Genomic DNA, 24,545 nt, shown 5'->3' with positions numbered 1-24,545 from the left:
CATCTTCCCAAGGGTGTGGTAGTTGTCACTAACGCTCTTTACAGTTGCTGGCCTAACGTTGATATTACATCATTGTCCTTATCTTCGGTTTATGCTTCATTAGAAAGATACAGCCCCAGTCCCCATACTATCAAATTGAACTGAATGCCGTTCCTTGGTGCTTCAAATAGGTCTTGAAGAAAAACAGTTTCATAGACGTTCATGTCGACGTATTAGATCGAAAAGTTTCTGTAGTGGTAGTTTTGTTTATCTCGTTATTTTCTACTGAAACAGCGCAGTCGCGTACGCTGCTTTCCCTGTTCCAACGAAAATGAAAGTTGGCGCGTCCCTCCTTCCAGCGCAATCGGCCTCTGTGGCCTCTGCATAGCGTTACAGCCTCGCATAGCAAAGGTCGCAGATTCGAATCATGTTTCGGGCATTGGTATGAGGTTTACCTCCGCAGCGTAAACACTAGAATCTAAGTTAACTTCAAATTTCCTGGAAGTAGTGGCAATGAAATTTGCAAGTGATGGAGGAAGTAAGATCAAGAGTTTCACGTCTCCTCGATGATGAGGTCATTAGATACGGACCACAAGCACGGACTGGGCAAGGACTGGGAAGGAAACCGGCCGTGCCCTATCAAAAAGGAAACACTCCAGTGTTCGCTTTAAGCGGCTTAGAGAAATCGTAGAAGATAAAATCTGAGTGCCCGGACGGGAATCTGAACCGACGACCTTCCGAATACGTGTCTGTCATCCCGCTCGGTGTTCACTAGTGAGGGAGGAAATTGGTTGTGGTAGCGAAACAATGCGGGTGCTCAGGGTGCGAAAAAAAAATGGATAATGTTTCAGTATTGATGTTTGTGAAGAAAGACTGAGGTTCCCAATGTCAAATTTTATAATCTTTCATTCACTTTGCGGTTAGTCCCTCAACCTTGCGCTGCAGTGATTATGTATCAACATAAACTCGTATTTATTGCAAACTAACTCCAATTTCCTCCATTAAAAAAAATGGTTCAAATGGCTCTGAGCACTATGGGACTCAACTGCTGTGGTCATTAGTCCCCTAGAACTTAGAACTACTTAAACCTAACTAACCTAAGGACATCACAAACATCCATGCCCGAGGCAGGATTCGAACCTGCGACCGTAGCAGTCGCACGGTTCCGGACTGCGCGCCTAGAACCGCGAGACCACCGCGGCCGGCCCTCCATTAAAACATAATCTATCTTTTTCTAGACTTCAATGCAACTGTCATCTTGCGTACCTAAATTTATAACTCTTCGCAAGCTGTTTTGTATGCGTGAACTGTTTATTGCAGTATACACTGAACTGATGCACTAATTTGGCCTCAGGCTCGAAACGTATTCTGCTACATTAATAACAGTAACTGTCTGTTGCTCAGCGGCCTGGTGAAAGTCTTTCAGTTGTGTGCCACTTCTGCGACTTGTTGTTCTAAGCGCCGGCCGGAGTGGCCGAGCGGTTAAAGGCGCTACAGTCTGGAACCGCACGACCGCTGCGGTCGCAGGTTCGAATCCTGCCTCGGGCATGGATGTGTGTGATGTCCTTAGGTTAGTTAGGTATAAGTAGTTCTAAGTTCTAGGGGACTTATGATCACAGCAGTTGAGTCCCATAGTGCTCAGAGCCATTTTGTTGTTCTAACATAAGCAAGTAACCTCGCTGGAGATAGGTTACTTGCAGTTTAACGCGGAATCCGCATCGCGTGTGGTTCCTGGCGAATCTTCACAACGTAGAAAGGTGAGGACTGAGTTAAAATCAGGTTGAAAGGACCGTTGTCAGACCGGGATTCGATCCCGCAACCTTCTTGTTTCCCGTACGCTCTTTACCACTAGACCACCAGGGACACCTTGTGAAATATTAAATACATAATGAACAAGGAAATACATAAATTCCTTTGCGTACAATAATAGATTTAAAAAAAAACTCCTCCCGCAGAGGCCATGAAGGCCCAAAGGTACCGACCGGCCGCCGTATCATCCTCAGACCACAAGCGTCACTGGATGCGGATATGGAGGGGCATGTGGTCAGCACACCGCTCTCCCGGCCGTATATAAGTTTCCGAGACAGGAGCCGCTACTTCTCAGTGAAGTAGCTCCTCAGTTTGCCTCACAAGGGCTGAGTGCAACACGCTTGCCAACAGCGCTCGGCAGACCGGATGGTCACCCATGAAAGTGCTAGCCCAGCCCGACAGCGCTTAACTTCTGTGATCTGACGGGAACCAGTGTTACCGCTGCGGCAAGGCCGTTGGCAATAGATTAAAAAAATATATATTTAAATGTTTTACAAACAGCTATAGGATGTTGTATCAAGCAGAAATTTGTCTGCGGTGATGGTATATCGTGTGAAAGAAAGGAATCTGACCAGGAAATGAACAGCTTCAATAGTGTTTTTAACATCAACGTAGAGATAAACTTTAGCAGGAGTGAGTATCCAACAGACGAGGTGATTAAGACGGTGAGAAGACAGTGGACAGGTATTCGAAAAGACAGCGATTTAAATCCCAACCCGGCCAATTAGTTTTAGGTTCCAGGAGGCATACTGGCAGAATTAAGCTGCGGGGGCGGGTCGTGAATCTTGCTTTGGTAGAAAGTGAAAGACAGGAGTCCCGAGTTCGAGTCTCGGTCCGACACACAGTTTTAGTCTGCCATGGAGTTTCATAGTTTTAGATTTTCTGTGATTTCCTTAAATAGCTTAGAATAAATGCATGGTTGGTTCCTCTGACTAGGACACCGGTGATTTCCTTCTCGAATCCGACCTTGTGCTCCGTCCCTAACTACATCGACGTGGGCAGGTTCCTTCAGTAACTATACGATATGGATCTCAATTGAAGACAGTGTTTTTAAGTTCATCTGTGTCTGCCCCGATTCACAGCCAAGCGCTGGGGCGTGAACTTAGCAGGTTAAGAGCTGACTTGGTGCAGTATCTTTGAACTCCGCGAGTTTACGGTGTTCGCTTTGATCCACAACCGAGAGCTGACAGACTAGTCTTCGGTATAAAGACGTAGATCGGAAGGAGTCAAAAAGAACTCTGAACGCTGAGTCCACTGTCCACTAGGTTCTTAACGCTTAAGAGACTTTACGGTCAGGTGTTATCCCAGATAGGGGAAATATTCTAGATTTCTTGCCGCAAAGCAACATTACCGGAGAATCATTAGCGGAAGAAAGGACCAGACCAACGAGAACGCCGACGTTCGAAGTCAAAAAATCTGTCATTATGTATCTCAGTGGTGACTGGTTGAAAAGACTCGGTGTTTAAACGATTTTTGGACTTGCTTGGAGTTGTCGACGTCGAGGTGCAGGCCTCGAATGTAGGAGGTGAGTCGGGGTCTTCATTGGCGAAAGTGACATGTTTCATTTTTCTGATGTCTTTAGTGATATGCAGTAACAGGTAGTGTGAAAAGCTTTAAAAATTCTGTAAGTGTAACACTGTGTCGATGCGAGGAAATGTGATGCCTTTTTCCGATTTTTACGCGAGTTTTGGAACATAACGCGCCCAAAAATGATTAATAGAGGGAAGCCTTGTACACTGCTTGCCACTGAAACTGCAGCACCAGGAACGATAGTAAACAACGGAAGTTTTCCTATTGTTTTTGCGCAATATAGGAGGTATAACTCGTGATTAAATTTGTGTGTGTTTTTGAGGAATACAGGTTGCGAAACTGGCCGCCTCTGGCTGCAACACTGCTTGTCAGAGTCGAGTCGAGCTGAGCTTGCATGACGGGTACGGCTACTTCATTCCATGCTGTCTCAACTCTGTTCCTAAGTTCACTGATCGAAGTGACTGGTAAGTTGCGGAAATCTCTCGATAACACATGTCCAGATATTTCCGGCAGTAACACGTCTGAAATGTAAAGGCTGCTGTCCAGTAACCCACTACGCAAACCAGACGTGATCGTATTGTGTACCGAATAAGCACCTTACACACCGCGACAAGCACCACTGTCGGCGCACCACTCTTCCGCAACGTCAAGGAAAGACATTGATAGCCTTGCTGGCAGTCCGTGCTGCTCCAAACGTCGACACGCCGTCCCTGTGAATACTTGGCTTCCAGTAATCCAGCCCATTTCCTGACTCAAGGTCCATGACTTGCCTGTGCAGTGCTGCAAGGCTGACAGCAGAATATACAACTATCTGTACTTTCGGGCGCTAGTCGCATGGAGTTGCTGAGATTTTGTATGGCGTTCAGTTCGACGCTCCTCAATCCATCGATTCTTGATTTGCGTGGCAGTCAGATGATCCTATCAACGCTGAAAGACAAACTGCCCTCTCAGTAGGTGACGAACCTGCTGCTGTCCAATTACAAGACCTCTCACACGAGGTGTAATTCGATCTTTTAACAACCACCATTCATATACGTTTCGTGAATAAGAAAGCCGCTGCATAATTATTCCTTACATAGAAAATATGGATGGCGTTATTTCTAGCTACTTTGATTGGTTGCGCTGAATAGCTAATCTTTCGAATATTCAAGCAATCAGCCCACTTCATGTCAGTTTGACGTTTGATGCGCTCCGCTTTCATGAAGTTGCAATTTCAGTGGCCATCAGGGTACATTTACGTGACAAAAGTCATGGGGTACATTCTAATATCGTGTGGGACCTCCTTTTGCCCGGTGTAGCACTCCATCTTCAGGCCACAAATGGCCCATCGGGACTATCCGAGCGCCGTGTCACCTGCAGCTGAGAATGCGGATAGGAGGGGCGTGTGGTCAGCACACCGCTCTCCCGGCCGTTATGATGGTTTTCTTTGACCGGAGCCGCTACTATTCGGTCGAGTAGCTCCTCAATTGACATCACGAGTTTTCCCCGGTGTAAGGCACCAACAGTTCGTTGGAAGTCCCCAGCAGAAATATTGAACCATGCTGCTGCGTCTATAGCCGTTCATAATTGGTATGGGAGCCATGTGGGGCGGTCTGGGTAGCCAAATCATTCGCGCGATTTGTCATGAATGTTATTCAAACCAATCACGAACAACTTCGGCCTGGTGACATGGCACATTGTCATCTAAATAAATTCCATCGTTGTCTGGGAACATGGCGTCCATGAGTGGCTGAAAATGGTCTCCAAGTAGGCGAACATAACCATTTCCAGTCAGTGATCGGTTCAGTTGCTCCAGAGGATGCACTCCATTCCACGTAAACACAACTCACACCATTATGAAGCAACAACCAGGTTGCATGTGCCTTGGAGACAACATGGTCCATGTTCCGTTGACTTCCTTTGGGTTCCTGGCGATGTTGGTATCCCGGGTAATGAGCTCGCTGATCGTTTGGCTGGGGGGGCAGTCACTTACCCCCGTTTTCTGTAACCCCTCCTGCAGCGGATTTACGGCTTCACATCAAATTCCACTTCGCACAATATGCCAATGGGCCAACTCATGGGAGGCTACTTCACTGTCTAATAAACTTCGTGCGATTAAGGTGACACCAGGCCCGTGGCGTTCTCCCTTTCGCCTCTCCCGAAAGGACTCGACCACACTGTGTCGTCTCCGCATTGTGGCCGAGCGGTTCTAGGCGCTTCAGTCTGGAACCGCGCGACCGCTACGGTCGCAGGTTCGAATCCTGCCTCGGGCATGGATGTGTGTGATGTCCTTAGGTTAGTTAGGTTTAAGTAGTTCTAAGTTCTAGGGGACTGATGACCTCAGATGTTAAGTCCCATAGTGCTCAGAGCTATTTGAATCTCCGCATTGGCCATACCAGGCTACCCATGGTTTTCTTTTGCGTGATGAGCCACCCCCACTTTGTGGTTGTGGAGCCTTCCAGTCAGTAGCCCACATTTTGGTTGAATGCCCCCTTATTTTGGCTCTGTGTGCTAAGTACAGGCCCCGCACTTTACCTTTCATGTTGGCTGACGATTCCCGTATGGTCGACCTGGTTCTCGGTTTCTTCCGGGAAAGTGGTTTTTATTCTCAGTTTTAAGGTTTTTAATCTCTCTCTGGTGTTGGGGGAGGGCGGTGAGTGTTGGGGTATCTCCCACTGTAAGCCGTGTTTGGAGATTCCCGACTCCCCTCCCTGGCCGAGATCCTCTTTTCTTCCCCTTTTACTCTGTTTTTATCAATTTTCAGGATTTGTTAGTCTCCTTTTCCCATACGCACTTCTACATTCTAGCGGTTGCACCTTTTAAATCGCAGGTGGTCTTGCCTCTGCTGCTTCAGAGGTGGGATATTTCCTGCCTGTAGCATAACGTTGGGTTCGCTCTCTTGCTGACTTACCTCATTTTGTTTTTATCATTGACAACATGACTGCCCTTTTACATTTTTTCGCCTTTTTCCCTTTTATGATTCTGACTTTTCTGAGATGTCACACTATCGGAATGGACCACATTTGAAACAAGGGACTGATGACCTTGCTGTTTGGTCCCTTCAACCCCAACCAACCAACCAACCAACAACATGTCCGTGGCTTCATGGGATACGCGACAGATATTGCCAACTGACATCGGGACTCATCTGACCAGTCCATGGTCTTCCAGTCTTCTAGGGTCCAAACGATACAGTCACGAGCCCAGAGAGGCGCAGCAGGTGACAGCAAAGGCACTTGTTTGGGTCGTCTGCTGCCATACCCAGTTAAGGCCAGATTTCGCCACAATGTCCTAACGGACACGTTCGTCGTACGTCGTACATTGATTTCTGCAGTTATTTCACGCAATGTTGCTTGTCTGTTAGCACTGACAACTCTACGCAAACGCCGCTGCTCTCGGTCGTTAAGTCAAGGCTGTCGGCCATTGCGTTGTTCATGATGAGACGTAATGTTTGAAATCTGGTATTCTCGGCTCACTCTTGTCGCTGCGGATCTCGGAATGATGTATTCTCTAACGATTTACGATATGGAATGTCGTATGGGTCCAGCTCCAACTACCATTCCACGTTCAAAGTCTGTTAATTCCGTCGTGTGGCCGTGATCATGTCCGAAACCTTTTCACATGTATCATATCACCTGTGGACAAATGACAGCTCCGCGAAGGCACTGCCCTCTATACCTCGTGTACGCTGTACTACCGCCATCTGTATATGCGGATATCGCTATCCCATGGCTTTGTCACTGCAGTTGAGACTTCTCTATTTAAATGAGTGTGTCTGTACTTAAATTGCAGAATTACTGAGAAGGTGGAACTTCTACGTTATTTGATTCTGAAACAGCTGAGTAAAACTGAACGTACTGAGCCTACTTTCTCTTTACTTTTTCTTATCATGTCAACACTGACCACAATATTCTAGAGCAACGCAGCCTGGCAGCCTGACTGCTCAAAAAAAATTACAACCTGACTTCAAATAATTAATTCAAAACAGTGGCCCTGACTAAAAAGAAATCTTAACAATAACCTATACATTTCATTAAGCACTTACCTCACAGAAATCTTCATTACGCGAACTACTGCAATACAGCGAGCGTCAATACTGCCAGCTAAATAAAAGATTCTAACTACTAAAGCCACTAACTACTAGTAGGCATGTGGTTAGCAAACGAAAGATTTTGTTGCAAACCAAATAATGTATTTTTTACCTTAATAATGTGACATCCAGTTCAAACACTAATATAAATCGTCACTGACATCTAGTACAAAGGTATTAATCATGAATAATATTCAATCTACAAGTCGAACATGTACAGATCGTTAGCCTACGCTAACACTTCAGATCTCTACCCTCCATCATTGCTAAGTTCTCACATCTAACATCCATCACTGCTGGCTGTTCACCTCCAACTGCCCAACAGTACTTCCATCACTGCTGGCAGCTAACTTCCAACTGCCCAACAGTACTGGCTGTTAACTTCCACCAACGAGTCCGACAAGCCACGGAGTCTCTTACAAAGAAAGCGCAGTCGGAGATCCAAAAATGGTTCAAATGGCTCTGAGCACTATGGGACTTAACATCTGAAGTCATCAGCCCCGGGACTTAACATCTGAAGTCATCAGCCCCGGGACTTAACACCTGAGGTTATCAGTCCCCTAGACTTAGAACTACTTAAAACTAGCTGACCTAAGGACAGCACACACATCCATGCCCGAGGCAGGATTCGAACCTGCGACCGTAACAGCAGCGCAGTTCCGGACTGAAGCGGTTGGAACCGCTAGGCTACAACAGCCGGCTCAGAGATCCAATGCAAAGCGCTACACAGCGCTGCCAACATAGAAGCAGTCCACTTACAAAGTGTATATGTGTGTCTAAGTACGACGCTGGGGAAAGCAAGGAACGTTTCATCCAGTGTGACACATATAGAAGGCTGGTTGTTGTACTTCCTACATCTTGCTCTGAAACAGAGTACAATAGCCGCCCAGAAACTAATGCACCACATTTTTTTTTTCTCAGACAACAACAATGGTATTAATACGAAACTCCGCCGGCCAGTGTGGCCGAGCGGTTCTAGGCGCTTCAGTCTGGAACCGCGCGACCGCTACGGTCGCAGGTTCGAATCCTGTCTCGGGCATAGATGTGTGTGATGTCGTTAGGTTAGTTAGGTTTAAGTAGTTCTAAGTTCTAGGGGACTGATGACGTTAAGTCCCATAGTGCTCAGAGCCATTTGAACCAGCCTATGCGAAACTCCAGGTACGCATTATCTGAAACGTCTGTTTCCTCCGAGAGATAGTGTAACTGCAGCAATGTATCAAAATCACATATGCAAGTGATGTGCCTTACAAACAACGTGTCATCTAATTTCTAACTACGTAGAAAGAAAATGTTGAGAACATTCACAAACGTCTGTACGTAGTACAAGAAGCATCTGCAATTGACAGAAGTACGCTGGGGAAGAAAGGAAAGGCCGTTACGAGAAGTGGCGTTCGGGGAGGCCATCCACTTGTCACACCTGACGCGATGCAGCTGGCCGATGTGCTCATTCATGATGCCAGGAGGCAGCACCGTTACTTCTGAAGCATATGTGAACACATTTACCGAACTCAAGAAGCGCTTCCAGTAAATCCAGCGCCATAACAACCCGAGCGATGGTTTGATTCAACATGATAACGCTCGGTCTCACACAAGTTTGAAGACTTCGGAACATATCACTAAACAGCGTTGGACAGTGTTACCTCACCCACCCTACAGCCCTGACCTAGCTCCCTCAGACTTTCTCTTGTTTGGGTCGTTAAAGGATGCCATTCGTGGAAGACATTATGAGGATGACGTAGAGATGATCCGCACAGTGAACCAGTGTCAACGCGACCAGAACAAGGAGTGGTACTGACAGGGCGTACACGTCCTTGTGTCTCGCTGGAGGAAGGCTAAGGAATGGAAAAAGTAGGGAGCGCAGAAGGAACACCATTCTTTCTTGTTTATACATTTCATTATGTTCATTAAATAATTGTTGAAGAAAAAAATGTGGTGCATTACTTTCTGGGCTACTCTCGTGCAATTTATCCTTTAATTCTATGTTATTATTTTTCGGCTGCGAAGCTTGTTTATTTATTTATCTGTTTACTTATGTCTCGTATGGTTCAATGGTTCAAATGGCTCTGAGCACTATGGGACTCGACTGCTGAGGTCATTAGTCCCCTAGAACTTAGAACTGGTTAAACCTAACTAACCTAAGGATATCACAAACATCCATGCCCGAGGCAGGATTCGAACCTGCGACCGTAGAGGTCCTGCGGTTCCAGACTACAGCGCCTTTAACCGCACGGCCACTTCGGCCGGCCTATGTCTCGTACGACGCCAGGAGAGATACTAGACAACTATTTACGCAAATCTATACGTTTCTACGCAGATACAAAAGTTCGTAACGGGTTAAAATCTCTAACTTGAGGTCTGTAATTCAGCCAGAGGCTTCTGCAGACAAATTGTGAAGGTCTTCCATTGTCCATTTGAATGCTCTGAGAGAACATTCAAATGTTATGCAATGTAATGTTTACTACTCTTCACTGCAGTCACATACATTGGTGTAGAAATGCTTCACATCTACCCCAGTCAGTTGTGATTGGATTCAGTATCCAAGAGTGTCGTCGGGGTAGACGAAAACGTGATGGTCGCTCCCAGGGGTTTTTGATTAGTTGGCGTTGCTTCACGGGACATTGCTCCTGCCATTGGTTGTTCCATACTTCTTACAAGTAACGTTACTGTTCAAAATGGTTCAAATGGCTCTGAGCACTATGGGACTTAACATCTATGGTCATCAGTCCCCTAGAACTTAGAACTACTTAAACCTAACTAACCTAAGGACAGCACACAACACCCAGCCATCACGAGGCAGAGAAAATCCCTGACCCCGCCGGGAATCGAACCCGGGAACCCGGGCGTGGGAAGTTACGTTACTGTCCTGTAGACTGATTGCTGTTCGTCACACAGTCGCTGGGATTCTGGTGATGAAATTTCTGAACGAATTTGTTCTTGTCTACACATTCAGTAACGAGGGTGATCTTCTTGTTGATGCTCGTGGAATATTACTAACTACCAGCATTCAGTGCGACTTCATGGGACGAATAAAACCTGTGATGAGGCGCGTTGCTTTGATCGAACTATGTGTCATTTGTTTTAATGTGAGCACTGTTTTGCCAGGTGAAACTGCAGCATTCTGCTACTGAGTGTCAAAGAACTAGAGTTGATCATCTGAGGACTGTTGCAACGGCATCCCAGGCAATTCCTATTAACTTCCGAGCTTTCCTTTTAGTTGCCACATTCCGGAGATGCAGCTTGTATATCAAACACCTGTCTAGGTCACACCTTGGTATTTTGAAGTGTTGCAATACTGGAGAGTCTGATTTCTAAATGTGATGTTAGGTTTGTAATTTGTTCTGTACGTGGAAAGTTGATACAACGGTCTTTTGAGACTTGTGTCGAAGAGGTTATGTCTGAAGTACACATCCAACGTCTTCAGGTATTACCCACTATGTTGTCCTGCACGTGTTACCAGAGTGGTGCTAAGTTAGCAACAACTTCTTAGGACCTTCAAGTTCGTAAGACTGGACCTTGTATCAAGAGCGAAGTAATAACTGCTGTCAAAAAAAAAAAAAAAAAAAAAAAAAAAAATACACCTATTTCGGCAATTACGTGCCAGAACAAGTCACAGCACGCAAGAACCCGAATATATTTCTCAAAGGCGAACTTCCATAGTAACGGACTGTGGCATAACTAGGTGGTTGTCCAATCGACACTCGAAACAAAATGGTAGACGAACTGATACGAGAAATATCTTTAGGGTCCAGTACCGGCGCTTCGGACCGTCGTCACTAGTAATCTTTCTGCTCTTAGTGGGTTGAAAACATGAGTAATGTTTACGAAACAGGAGCGGCAACCAGTCACCCGCAGCCAACTGCTTAATTAGGTGCTAGCTGACACATGACGTCCCCAGAAATAATGACGCTCATTATCTCATGCTGATAGGTACGCACTGCACCGTTAAGAGGCGAAAGATTTCTTTCAGAGGGAATTTTTCTTTTGGGAGATTGCTGACACTATTCCAGTCTGGCTGTTCGCTCAACAGAGTAAGAGAGCAGGTTGTGTCTCAGCGTTCCACAAGTAATAAGTAGTCTTGCCACTAGTGCTACTTCAAATGGAATTCAAAAGCGGAAACCCCTTTTAATGACCCCCGCCCTCCATATTTTTTAAAGAATATTAAGCTGTGTATACCAGCAAACGCCCGAAAAATAACGCAGCATAGTCGAATCATCGAGTTTGTTAGAAGCGAGGAATATGAGGCGGCCTATTCACACAGAAGTTTCTACTTTCATTTTAATGATTACGAAAGCCTTCATAATTTCATTAGTTAATTAGTTGTGTAACTTTTGGCACTCACGAGCAAGACAAGAGCATACGTAGCCTTTTTGAAGCTAGTGCTAAGCGAAGTTCAGGTGTCTTCAATAAATCACAAGTGTGAACTGTAAGAGTATGGCGATATCATTACCATACTCTGACTGGCTACCCAATCATTAATGTTCTGCAGACACTGACAATGGCGCTGATGTGGTGAAATATATTTGGGCACAAACATTCGCAACCCGGTTCTATGGTGACAACATATTGAAACGGTACAGTAGTTTCCGCTCTATAAGCAGCAGGTTTCGATGCTCGCTCGCACCGGGAAATACAAACAGAGGCGGCTCCACAGCCAATTTTATTACACGACGCTGCCGGCCGCGGGTGCAACAGAAACCATGTGGACGGGTGGAAAGATATGTGTCAGGCTTCATAATACGTATTGATATGTGTCGTGTATTATGCATTTCTTGTACGTGAATGTGAATCTGCACATGAACTTTCCTAACCCTCCTCACACCTTTCCGTACAGCGTGGCCAAATCTTTGTTGGGAAGTTGTTCTGTAGTATACTAGTGAAAACCTTACTCCTGGGTAGGGGATCAGAGAGACAGCACAGGCAGGTAAAAGTCAAAGACATTCCAGTGTCACAAGATTTGGGGTGGAGAGATTGGTCACGGCCAAGTGGTTCGACCACCTCCTCCACCGGGGCCCAGGAAGACCTCCGGGTGCCCGCCATATTGGAGGAGTATTACAGAAGACGGGTAAGTGAGCAGACGTGCCCTCAGTGCGTCTGTCTCAATGTTCAAGCATGGAAGAGAGGTATTTTAATATTTGTACTAATTCTTTTATTTCCAGCTTCGGATTGTGTAAGGAAATGAATGATCTCGTTTGATTTCGGAAATTTCATCCCCTGTGTTAATGTATCTGGTCCCCAGTTTGACTGTTATCTTCCTCACTTAGTGGATGTCCTATGCAAAATATTGGGAGGCTTCGGTGGTATACATTTGGCCAACGCAATTCCGTCTTGCCCGTAGAAAATTACGTGCAGATTGGCATATAATATACCCGAGCTATAAGTTGTCAAATTGTAACTTCTGTAAACTGGAACAATTGCTTTAATCGCTGTAAAATCGAGTGATAATATTTAAAATAAATACGTAATCAACTGTCTTCAATCTTTAACATACCTTAAAAATCACAAAGAAGTCAAGTTAAAGGAATTCATTTAAAATAAAAGATACAGAATGCAGGGAGCCACACATCAGCGTGTGAGCCCTCCGGCCCTTTGCCTAGTATCGTACAGAAAGGGCACGCTCTCTAGGTAGCGCTTTCAAGCTCCCCTCCCCAGTTATCCGTTGCGCAATTTTGATTCAGGGCTTGACGACATCAACTTTCATCTGGCGTCCCTAGGCAAGGAGTTTAGACGGTAAATGTGGTGTCACCGCCAGACACCACACTTGCTAGGTGGTAGCTTTAAATCGGCCGCGGTCCATTAGTACATGTCGGACCCGCGTGTCGCCACTGGCAGGGATCGCAGACCGAGCGCCACCACACGGCAGGTCTCGAGAGACGGACTAGCACTCGCCCCAGTTGTACGGACGACATTGCTAGCGACTACACGTACGAAGCCTTTCTCTCATTTGCCGAGAGACAGTTAGAATAGCCTTCAGCTAAGTCCATGGCTACGACCTAGCAAGGCGCATTAACCATATCTGGAGAGAGTCTCACTTGTATTATCAAGAGCGATGTACCGCAGAAGTGAATAAAAGTTAAGTATACGAGAAGCTCCGTTCTTTTCTTTATAGCATTCATAACGTATCCTGTTCCAGACTTAACGCAAGACGGCTTGAGTTGACGCGTGCCCTTTCGGCTACCTCCCTTGTGTCTAGACTGTCTTGTCTAGACACAGCAGTAAACTTTCAATATCTCCACTTCAAAATATTTTTTTGTTTTTTTGCTGCACTGTCAGAACAACCGGATCTGTAGCGATTGTCTGTGACAGCAGGTACTTATTCCCGCAGTCCTGTGTTGAGATCCCAGGTCTTAAAGATTCTCCCACTATTCTCATTTTTCAACAACCATTCAGCTCTCGATCAAGTGGACAAGCAGCCATATGTGGGTGATAAGCCCTTTCCCGTGATAAACTGCTGTCTTCTATACATAACAGTGAAAGTTCTCAGAACCTACTGGAGTAACTTGGGCGTAAGACTTAGGGAACGACAGTAACATTCGCATCAGGTAACGCAAAATGCTCGAGTCGCGTGCAGCCATGAGCAGTTGCAGTACGGACACCCATTTAGAACCAGTTTCGCGTCCCGTTCGCCACGATGGCTGTGGCTATTCGTCGTAGTCGCCCACAACTCCCGCACAATGTTCGGAACTGGAAGACCAGCCCTTCTCATTCGATGGTGCACCCGTCGAGCTTGAATGATTGACATCAAGCAACGTGATGGGAGAGGATTCTGATGCTGGATGTGGTGCGTTCAACAGCACAGTTACACGGTCATCACCACCCTTGCTGGATATCAGCGTGAAAAACTCGAATGCGAAGTGGGGGGGGGGGGGAGGGGGATGACGGTTGCTCCCGCAGGCGAGATTTCTTAGAACGTATTAAAATCCGTCTACCAGTTATACAAAGAGCGGTCGTGATACAGCTATAGCGCTTAAAATCGATTAACAAAAATGCTAAAGTTCGTGGGTGAGCTATCCAGCCAGAGCACGTTCACCTCCACCTCACAATGCTTCAGAAATGACAGTCTTAAATTCCTGGGCTTACAACTTGATAATAAATTCAGTTGGGAGGAGCACACCACAGAACTGCAGAAACGCCTTAACAAATCTGTATTTGCAATTCGAGTGTTAGCAGGCATGGGCGACATAAAAATGAAAAAGCTCGCATACTTTGCCTACTTTCATTCCATAATGTCATATGGTATAATATTTTGGGGTAACTCTTCAAGTCAAACAAAAGTTTTCAGAGTCCAAAAGCGTGTAATAGGTATTATTTGCGGAGTAAATTCACGGACGTCCTGTAGAAACCTCTTCAAAGAACTGGGTATACTAACTACTGCCTCTCAGTATATTTACTCCTTAATGAAATTTGTCCTAAATAATATATCTCTTTTTCCAACAAACAGCTCAGTTCATACATACAATACCAGGAACAAAAATGATCTGCACAAGGACTTAAAAGCACTTACTTTAGTTCAAAAAGAGGTCCACTACTCAGGAACACTCATCTTCAATAATTTGTCAGGAAACATAAAAAGTTTAGTTATAAATAAAGATCAGTTTAAAAGAAGCCTGAAAGACTTACTCCTACTCCATTGCCGAATTTTTTAATAGAAACAAATAATGTATTGTATATACTCATATTATTAGTATTGATATTTCACCTTAAAAATGATGTATTGTATATACTCATACTATTAGTATTGTTATTTCAGCTTTAAAAAAAGTGTCATGTTCCACATCCACGAGGATCTCCTGAGCACGGATCTATGGAACGAAAAACTAATCTAATCTAATCCAAACAAAATTCAAAATCAGTGTTACACTGGTTTTGGCGTGGGCAAGTATGGTGGGCAGATCTCCAGCCAAACTGAGGGCTGCTCAAATCAGTGTATAGAAAACACGTACGTGTAATGTACTGGACCGAAAGCGCTACACTACAAACTTTGCATGGTAGTGTATCTTTCCGGTGGAAGAGAAAACCGTCTGCTGATGGGCAGCGTCCTACCCGAAGTGAAAATGATTAAAAAAATGGCTCAAATGGCTCTGAGTACTATGGGACTTAACATCTTAGGTCATCAGTCCCCTAAAACTTAGAACTACTTACACCTAACTAACCTAAGGACATCACACACATCCATGCCCGAAGCAGGATTCGAACCTGCGATCGTAGCGGTCGCGCGGTTCCAGACTGAAGCGCCTAGAACCGCTCGGCCACTCCGGCCGGCGCAGATGATTACCCAATAACAGGTTCTCAAGCTGTCTTAGAACGTTATTGCAGAAGAAAATTATTGTTCGCGGAGAGCATACAGTTCTAAGGCGAAATGCTGTTGTTGAGTGACATGTATTTTTTAAATACGTGCGCATGTGGAAATATGACGCCGGTAGTTTTGCACATCTTTTATTTAGCTGCTGTCTGAAGCGACGTGGTATCGACACTCAATACGGAAAGCTGTCGTACTTACGAAAAAAAGCTGCAGAGGAAAGAGTGACTTGGTGACGCCACAGGTGCCCTGTCCCCTTACAAAAGGTACTAAGAAAGTTTTGCAATATAGCTTTATTTATTTAATTTTTTCGAAGTAATTTTCCTCACACTAAACCAGTTCCCCAAATTTCTTTAGGGGCTAAGGCACACTCGTTGTCACTTCACACGAGTGAAGTCACAAGGAGCAAGGTCTGGACTGTAAGGAGGGTGCTCAAGAACTTTGTCCTGTACCCTGCAAATATCCGATGAATGCTTTGGCGCGGAGAGCTGGAGCGTTGTCGTGGTGGAGGAACAGAGTGTCCATTCTTGGCATCGGCCGCAGGTTCCTCAAAGATTGGATGACTTTGGGGAGGTATTGCTCAGTGAATCACTTAGCTGTGACTGTTCCCTGTGTGCCCAAAACAACACGCTCCACAAGTCCACTCGATCTGAAAAAGCAACTATCATTTTCTTCTTTACTGATCAGGATTTTCTGACAGCTACGGGTGTGTCTTCGTCTTCAAAGACGTTTGCAGCAGCATGGACTATCAGCTCGGAGACCGTGGCTGCGGGTACCCTTGACGCTGCATCACGGACAGGAGCGCCTGCGATGGTGTACTTTGTTTTGAGTCTTACTTGGCTCGTCATAAGTGTATGTTATTCACAGACTGAGATTGTCCCTTAGAAAACTTCTCTAACATCTCCCGGCCCCATGTCACGTGTCAAGTCATCTGCTCTTCATCAATATACTTACTTGCAAATGATCATGCAGACTCGAACGAATTTCTGGTGGATTTAATTATAAGGTATCTTCTATATGCTTATAGGTCGCTCGCCTGTCTTCACCCAGTACTTTCCTCACAGCATCAATATTATCCTCCGTAACTGATGATCGTGGCCTTCCCGTCCTATCAGCGTCCTGCAGAATGGAATTTCCTCTTCGGAATTATCTGTGCTACCTGAATATACACTACTGGCCATTAAAATTGCTACACCACGAAGATGACGTGCTACAGATGCGAAATTTACCCGACAGGAAGGATATGCTGTGATATGCAATTGATTAGCTTTTCAGAGCATTCACACAAGGTTGGTGCCGGTGCAGACACCTACAACGTGCTGACATGACGAAAGTTCCCAACCGATCTCTCATACACCAACGTCAGTTGACTGGCGTTGCCTGGTGAAACGTTGTTGTGATGCCTCGTGTAACGAGGAGAAATGCGTACCATCGCGTTTCCGAATTTGATAAAGGTCGGATTGTAGCATATAGCGATTGCGGTTTATCGTATCGCGACATTGCTGCTCGCGTTGGTCGAGATCCAATGACTGTTACCAGAATATGGAATCGGTGGGTTCAGGAGGGTAATACGGAACGCCGTGCTGGATGCCAACGGCCTCGTATCACTAGCAGTCGAGATGACAGGCATCTTATCCGCATGGCTGTAATGGATCGTGCAGCCACGTCTCGACCCCTGAGTCAACAGATGCGGACGTTTTCAAGACAACAACCATCTGCACGAACAGTTCGGCGACGTTTGCAGCAGCATGGACTATCAGCTCGGAGACCGTGGCTGCGGGTACCCTTGACGCTGCATCACAGACAGGAGCGCCTGCGATGGTGTACTCAACGACGAACCTGGGTGCACGATTGGCAAAACGTCATTTTTTCGGATTAATCCAGGTTCTGTTTACAGCATCATGATGATCGCATCCGCGTTTGGCGGTGAACGCACATTGGAAGCGTGTATTCGTCATCGCTATAGTGGAGTATCACCCGTCGTGTTGGTATGGGGTGTCATTGGTTACACGTCTCGGTCACCTCTTGTTCACACTGACGGCACTTTGAACAGTTGACGTTACATTTCAGATGTGTTACGACCCGTGGCTCTACCTTTCATTCGATTCCTGCGAAATCCTACATTTCAGCAGGATATTGCACGACCGCATGTTGCAGGTCATGTGCGGGCGTTTCTGGATACAGAAAATGTTCGACTGCTGCCCTGGCCAGCAAAGTCTCCAGATCTCTCACCAATTGAAAACGTCTGGTCTATGGCAGCCGAGGAACTGGCTCGTCACAATACGCCAGTCACTACTTTTGATGAAATGTGGTATCGTGTTGAAGCTGCATGGGGAGCTGTACCTGTACACGCCATCCAAGCTGAGTTTGACTCAATGCCGAGGCGTATCAAGGCCGTTATTACGGCCAGAGGTGGTTGTTCTGGGAACTGATTTCTCAGGATCTATGCACCCAAATTGGGTGAAAATGTATTCGCATGTCAGTTCTAGTTTAATATGTTTGTCCAATGAATACCCGTTTATCATCTGCATTTCTTCTTGGTGTAGCAATTTTAACGGCCAGTAGTGTAGTTGCATGATGTGGACACCGGTCACCGAGTGCAATTGTCATTTCTTCAAAAGCACGCGCGAAGTTGTACCGCAAAATTCCGCGAATCTCATTTCGTGACCACGATACCATAGCAAGCATTCAGACTAACCCTGACAGTGAACTATTGCGCCCACAGACTTGGAACAGCGGCTCCAAAGCAAGTAAGAAGTATTCTCAGAACACAGCAACGATCAGCCTCCTGTGACTTAACTGGTGCGTCGTATGGCTCCAAAGCAAGTAAGAAGTATTCTCAGAACACAGCAACGATCAGCCTCCTGTGACTTAACTGGTGCGTCGTATTGCAAAACTTTCCCAGCACACTTGTAGTTTAGCGACAGTCGGTGTCAGCGTCGCGGAGAGTGGCGACGGACGAGTCGGGGAGTCCGGTGACGCCTGATGGTCCGGGCCCCGGGCGAGTCCTTGGGCAGAGCGCGTCACGCCCGGGCGGGCGAGCTGATGCGCCCAGACCGGTTGCTGCCACTGCCGCCGCCGCCGCCGCTGCGGCTGCCAATTTGCCGGCGCAGCGCAGCCAAGCGGCTCGGCCCGGGACGGCCGGACAGACGGCCTTCACAGCCGTCAATCACCCGTGGGATGCGCGCAACACCTAACGGACCGCATCCCTGTACCCCTGCACCCCGACAGCTAAGTGGCGCGGCAGTAGACGCTCGACCCCCAAACACACAGATCAAGTTACACTAACGGAAAAGAATTGCAACCCCAGAAACTAATTACAAAGGGCGCTGTCCGTGCAAAAATAAAAACTACACTCCTGGAAATGGAAAAAAGAACACATTGACACCGGTGTGTCAGACCCACCATACTTGCTCCGGACACTGCGAGAGGGCTGTACAAGCAATGATCACACGCACGGCACAGCGGACACACCAGGAACCGCGGTGTTGGCCGTCGAATGGCGCTCGCTGCGCAGCATTTGTGCACCGCCGCCGTCAGTGTCAGCCAGTTTGCCGTGGCATACGGACCTCCATCGCAGTCTTTAAACACTGGTAGCATGCCGCGACAGCGTGGACGTGAACCGTATGTGCAGTTGACAGACTTTGAGCGAGGGCGTATAGTGGGCATGCGGGAGGCCGGGTGGACGTACCGCCGAATTGCTCAACACGTGGGGCGTGAGGTCTCCACAGTACATCGATGTTGTCGCCAGTGGTCGGCGGAAGGTGCACGTGCCCGTCGACCTGGGACCGGACCGCAGCGACGCACGGATGCACGCCAAGACCGTAGGATCCTACGCAGTGCCGTAGGGGACCGCACCGTCACTTCCCAGCAAATTAGGGACACTGTTGCTCCTGGGGTATCGGCGAGGACCATTCGCAACCGTCTCCATGAAGCTGGGCTACGGTCCCGCACACCGTTAGGCCGTCTTCCGCTCACGCCCCAACATCGTGCAGCCCGCCTCCAGTGGTGTCGCGACAGGCGTGAATGGAGGGACGAATGGAGACGTTTCGTCTTCAGCGATGAGAGTCGCTTCTGCCTTGGTGCCAATGATGGTCGTATGCGTGTTTGGCGCCGTGCAGGTGAGCGCCACAATCAGGACTGCATACGACCGAGGCACACAGGGCCAACACCCGGCATCATGGTGTGGGGAGCGATCTCCTACACTGGCCGTACACCACTGGTGATCGTCGAGGGGACACTGAATAGTGCACGGTACATCCAAACCGTCATCGAACCCATCGTTCTACCATTCCTAGACCGGCAAGAGAACTTGCTGTTCCAACAGGACAATGCACGTCCGCATGTATCCCGTGCCACCCAACGTGCTCTAGAAGGTGTAAGTCAACTAGCCTGGCCAGCAAGATCTCCGGATCTGTCCCCCATTGAGCATGTTTGGGACTGGATGAAGCGTCGTCTCACGCGGTCTGCACGTCCAGCACGAACGCTGGTCCAACTGAGGCGCCAGGTGGAAATGGCATGGCAAGCCGTTCCACAGGACTACATCCAGCATCTCTACGATCGTCTCCATGGGAGAATAGCAGCCTGCATTGCTGCGAAAGGTGGATATACACTGTACTGGTGCCGACATTGTGCATGCTCTGTTGCCTGTGTCTATGTGCCTGTGGTTCTGTCAGTGTGATCATGTGATGTATCTGACCCCAGGAATGTGTCAATAAAGTTTCCCCTTCCTGGGACAATGAATTCACGGTGTTCTTATTTCAATTTCCAGGAGTGTATTTACGTGCTTGGGGTAAACCTTTTTTATATTTCCGCATAGTTCCTTTTAGACTTATACACTTCGTCCAACACTAATTTGTTGATGCCTTCCGAATAACAGTAATTATTCAAGTCTGCAAAATAGCTATTAGTTTCTGCATTCACCTCCTCGTTTGAATAAAATCTTTGTCCCGCCAGCTATTTCTTCAAATTGGGGAACAAATAGTAGTCCGAGGGAGCCAAGTCTGTAGCATATGGGGGATGCGAAACGATTTGGAATCCTATTTCCATTAATTTTGCGACCACAACTGCTGATGTGTGTGCTGGTGCATTGTCGTGATGGAAAAGGACTTTTTTGCGGTCCAATCGCCGGCGTTTTTCTTGCATCTCGGTTTTCAAACGGTCCAATGACGTTGAATAATATGCACCTGTAATAGTTTTACCCTTTTCGAGATAGTCCATGAGGATTATCCCTTGCAAATCCCAAAAGACAGTCACCGTAACCTTTCTGGCCAAAGGACTGGTCTTCTCCTCTTTTGGTACAGATTCTCCCTTGGTAACCCATTGTCTAGGTGGTTGTTTGCTCTCGGGAGTATAGTAATGTATCCATCTTTCATCCACAGTGAGGAAACGACGCTTAAAGTCCTGCGGATTATTCCTGAACAACTGCAAACCATCCTTGCAACACTTCACACGATTCTGTTTTTGGTCAAGCGTGAGCAATCGCGGAACGCATCTTGCGGATAACTTTCTCATGTGCAAATTTTTATGCAAAATATTATGTACCCGTTCATTCGAGATGCCCACAGCACTAACAATCTCACGCACCTCAACTCTTCTGTCATCCATCACCATATCATGGATTTTATCTATGATTTCTGGAGTCGTAACCTTCACAGGGCGCCCAGAACGTTCAGCATCACTTGTGCCCATATGGCCACTCCGAAAATTTTGAGACCACTTATAAATTGTTCTACTGGAAGGTGCAGAGTCACCGTAACGTTTATCAAGCTTCTCTTTAGTCTCCTGAGGCATTTTGCCTTAATAAAGTAATGTTTAATCACCACACGAAATTCTTCTTCGTCCAGTTTTTGACAGTCACTCTACTTCCTTGATTCACACGAATGCCAAACACAAAGAAATAGACCAATATGGCTGAAACTTGGTGTGCGTTATTTCCAAAGATGCTACTAACTAAACATGACCTCGATACGCGCCCGTGATGCGATCTCTCGGACTTTGCACGGACTTTTCAAACGCCCCTCGTAATGTAGAGTACTGAAATTTCGAGAATACATTTGTCTAAGAAAATATTTGACTGATAACATTGCAAGATCATAAATTAATAGAAACACGAGATAAGCCATTGAAAATGTGAAACGATGGTACACTAACAACCGATATAACCTCCAGACTGTCCACCGCCGGTAGCTGAGTGGTCAGCGTGACAGAATGTCAATCCTAAGGGCTCGAGTTCGATTCCCGGCTGGGCCGGACCTTTTCTCCACTCAGGGACTGGGTGTTGTGTTGTCCTAATCATCATCATTTCATCCCCATCGACGCCCACAAGTCGCCAATGTGGTGTGAAATCTAAGCACTTGTACCCGGCGAATGGTCTACCCGACGGGAGGCCCTAGTCACATGACCGCCAGACTCTCGAATTCAAGCATGCAAACGCGTGTGAGCTGTGTTTTATAGGTGCCAGATGTAAGTTTGTGGAATGGAGTTCCATGCCTGTAGCATTTGGTCGGTCATTACGGGGACGGTTAATGCTGGTTGTGAATCTACATCTACATCTACATATATACTCCGCTAGCCACCAAGCGGTGTGTGGCGGAGGGCACAATTCGCGCCAAAGTCATTGTTCCCCCCCGTCTGTTCCACTCGCGGACCGCGCGAGTGAAAAACGACTGCCTGAACGCTTCAGTACGAGCTCTAATTTCCCTTGTCTTTGAATGATGATCATTGTGCGATCTCAAAGTTGATGGTAATAATATATGCTCTACATCCTCGGCGAAGATTGGATTTCTGAATTTAGTGAGCAGCCCCTTGTGGTGGTCTCGCGGTTCTAGGCGCTACAGTCCGGAACCGCGCGACTGCTACGGTCGCAGGTTCGAATCCTGCCTCGGGCATGGATGTGTGTGATGTCCTTAGGTTAGTTAGGTTTAAGTAGTTCTGAGTTCTAGGGGACTGATGACCACAGATGTTAAGTCCCATAGTGCTCAGAGCCAGCAGCCCCTTCCGCTTAGCGCGTCGTCTGTCTGTAAGTGTGTCCCACTTCAAACTTTCTATGAGATTTGTAACGCTGTCGCGATGGCTAAATGTACCAGTCACGAATCTTGCCGCTCTTCTTTGGACCTTCTCAATCTCTTGAATGAGACCCAACTGCTAAGGGTCCCATACAGACGAAAAATACTCTAAGACTGGACGAACTAATGTATTGTAAGCTATTTCCTTTGTTGAAGGACTGCAGCGCTTCAGGATTCTACCAATAAACCGCAATCTAGAGTTCGCCTTGCCTGTTACTTGTGTGATCTGGTCATTACATTTGAGATCATTTCGAATAGTCACACCCACTGGCGCATGTTACCGCTTCCAAAGACTGGGCATTTATTTTGTACTCGTACATTAATGGGGATTTTCACCTTGTTATACGCAGTAGGTTACACTTACTAATACTGAGAGATAACTGCCAGTCATTACACCACGCATTTATGGCCCACATATGCTGGATTGGAGACAGATGTGGCGATCGAACAGGCCCATGCAACATGTCAACACTCTATAGAGCCTGTTGGGTTGCAACAGCGGTATGCGGGTGAGCGTTATCCTGCTGGAACACACCCCTTGGGATGCTGTTCATGAACGGCAGCGCAACAGGTCGAATCACTAGACTGACGTACAATGCAGATGCAGGACGGTGCGTCGAACCCGCACACCGAACACGATGGTCACCCATCTCGGCAGTGCCACGCGGCCATCAGGAGCCCGGTCGTCTTGCGACAGTAAATTCTCGTGACCACCCCTACTAGCAGTCATGCACGATGGCTACATTTCTGCAAAGTCCTCCTGTCCTGTAATATCGAAAAGGAACACCCAACTTCTCCTAGCCGTATTATACGACCTCATTCAAACTCAGTGACGTGTTGATAGCGGCACGTTTGTCGCCTTAAACGCATTCTTGGCTAACACCAACTCACCACGTCCAACTCAAAGGGAACTCACGCCCACGACCGTTACGGCTACTTGCGCCACTCTTACGCGACTGCCGCGGAACTGGAATAGACACGACCTTTCGATGTAGAAACACGCGTACAAACTTCCGTTTATGTCTCGGTGTTGCGATTTTTTTACCACATTGTGTTTTAACAACACCTCTTCTACGTCACACTGCGATGGTCGCGGCAAATGTTGCAAAAAATAGGAGCGCTCTATACGACATTGCTTCCTTTCTCTCTTTAACTTTTGCTAACTTACAGGGGATGGACAGAAACACGGGGACGCCAGAAACACAACACACTGCCATGCCTAGTATGGTGAACGAAAACCGTTGGCATTCAAAAAAGCTCAGAATAGATAATGTAGCTCCTATATGGTTTTCAAGGAAATCTCGTACCATTCTCCCTGTAAAACAGTGACAAGTTCAGGTATTGGAGGTTTATAGCGATCATGCACCCTTCTTCCAAACTAAACCACTAAGCATTTATAACATTGAAATGTACTGGCTGACGTGCCCAGGGAGATGCGACAATTCATCCGCGTGAAAACCAGACGGGATGGATGTCACATAATCATTAGCAGTAATTCTGCCTCGCTCGGTAGCCATTGGACCCGTGGGATACCACGATGTGGCTGCCCAGATCAATACCGAGCCCCTGCCATGTTTCACTCTTGGGCCGTAAACTCGGCAACAAGGTGGACACAACGTGCAACAAGACTCGTCTGCCCGCATCTCGTGGTCGTGCGGTAGCGTTCTCGCTTCCCACGCCCGGGTTCCCGGGTTCGATTCCCGGTGGGGTCAGGGATTTTCTCTGCCTCGTGATGGCTGGGTGTTGTGTGTGATGTCCTTAGGTTAGTTAGGTTTAAGTAGTTCTACGTTCTAGG

The 24,545-nt window shown here is 46.9% G+C and overlaps 1 protein-coding gene and 1 pseudogene across 1 annotated transcript in view; one reads left to right on the top strand and one right to left on the bottom strand.

The window, feature by feature from the left end:
• LOC126194767 (uncharacterized) overlaps positions 1-24,545 on the top strand; it is a 1,371,323-nt gene that overhangs the window by 2,914 nt on the left and 1,343,864 nt on the right. The gene's annotated exons all lie outside the window — the stretch shown is intronic.
• LOC126195984 (5S ribosomal RNA) lies at positions 2,131-2,248 on the bottom strand (annotated as a pseudogene).

This window comes from Schistocerca nitens, chromosome 7 (assembly GCF_023898315.1).
Source record: "Schistocerca nitens isolate TAMUIC-IGC-003100 chromosome 7, iqSchNite1.1, whole genome shotgun sequence".
In the NCBI taxonomy this organism is placed as follows: domain Eukaryota; kingdom Metazoa; phylum Arthropoda; class Insecta; order Orthoptera; family Acrididae; genus Schistocerca; species Schistocerca nitens.
This window is presented reverse-complemented; position numbering and strand designations above follow the sequence as displayed.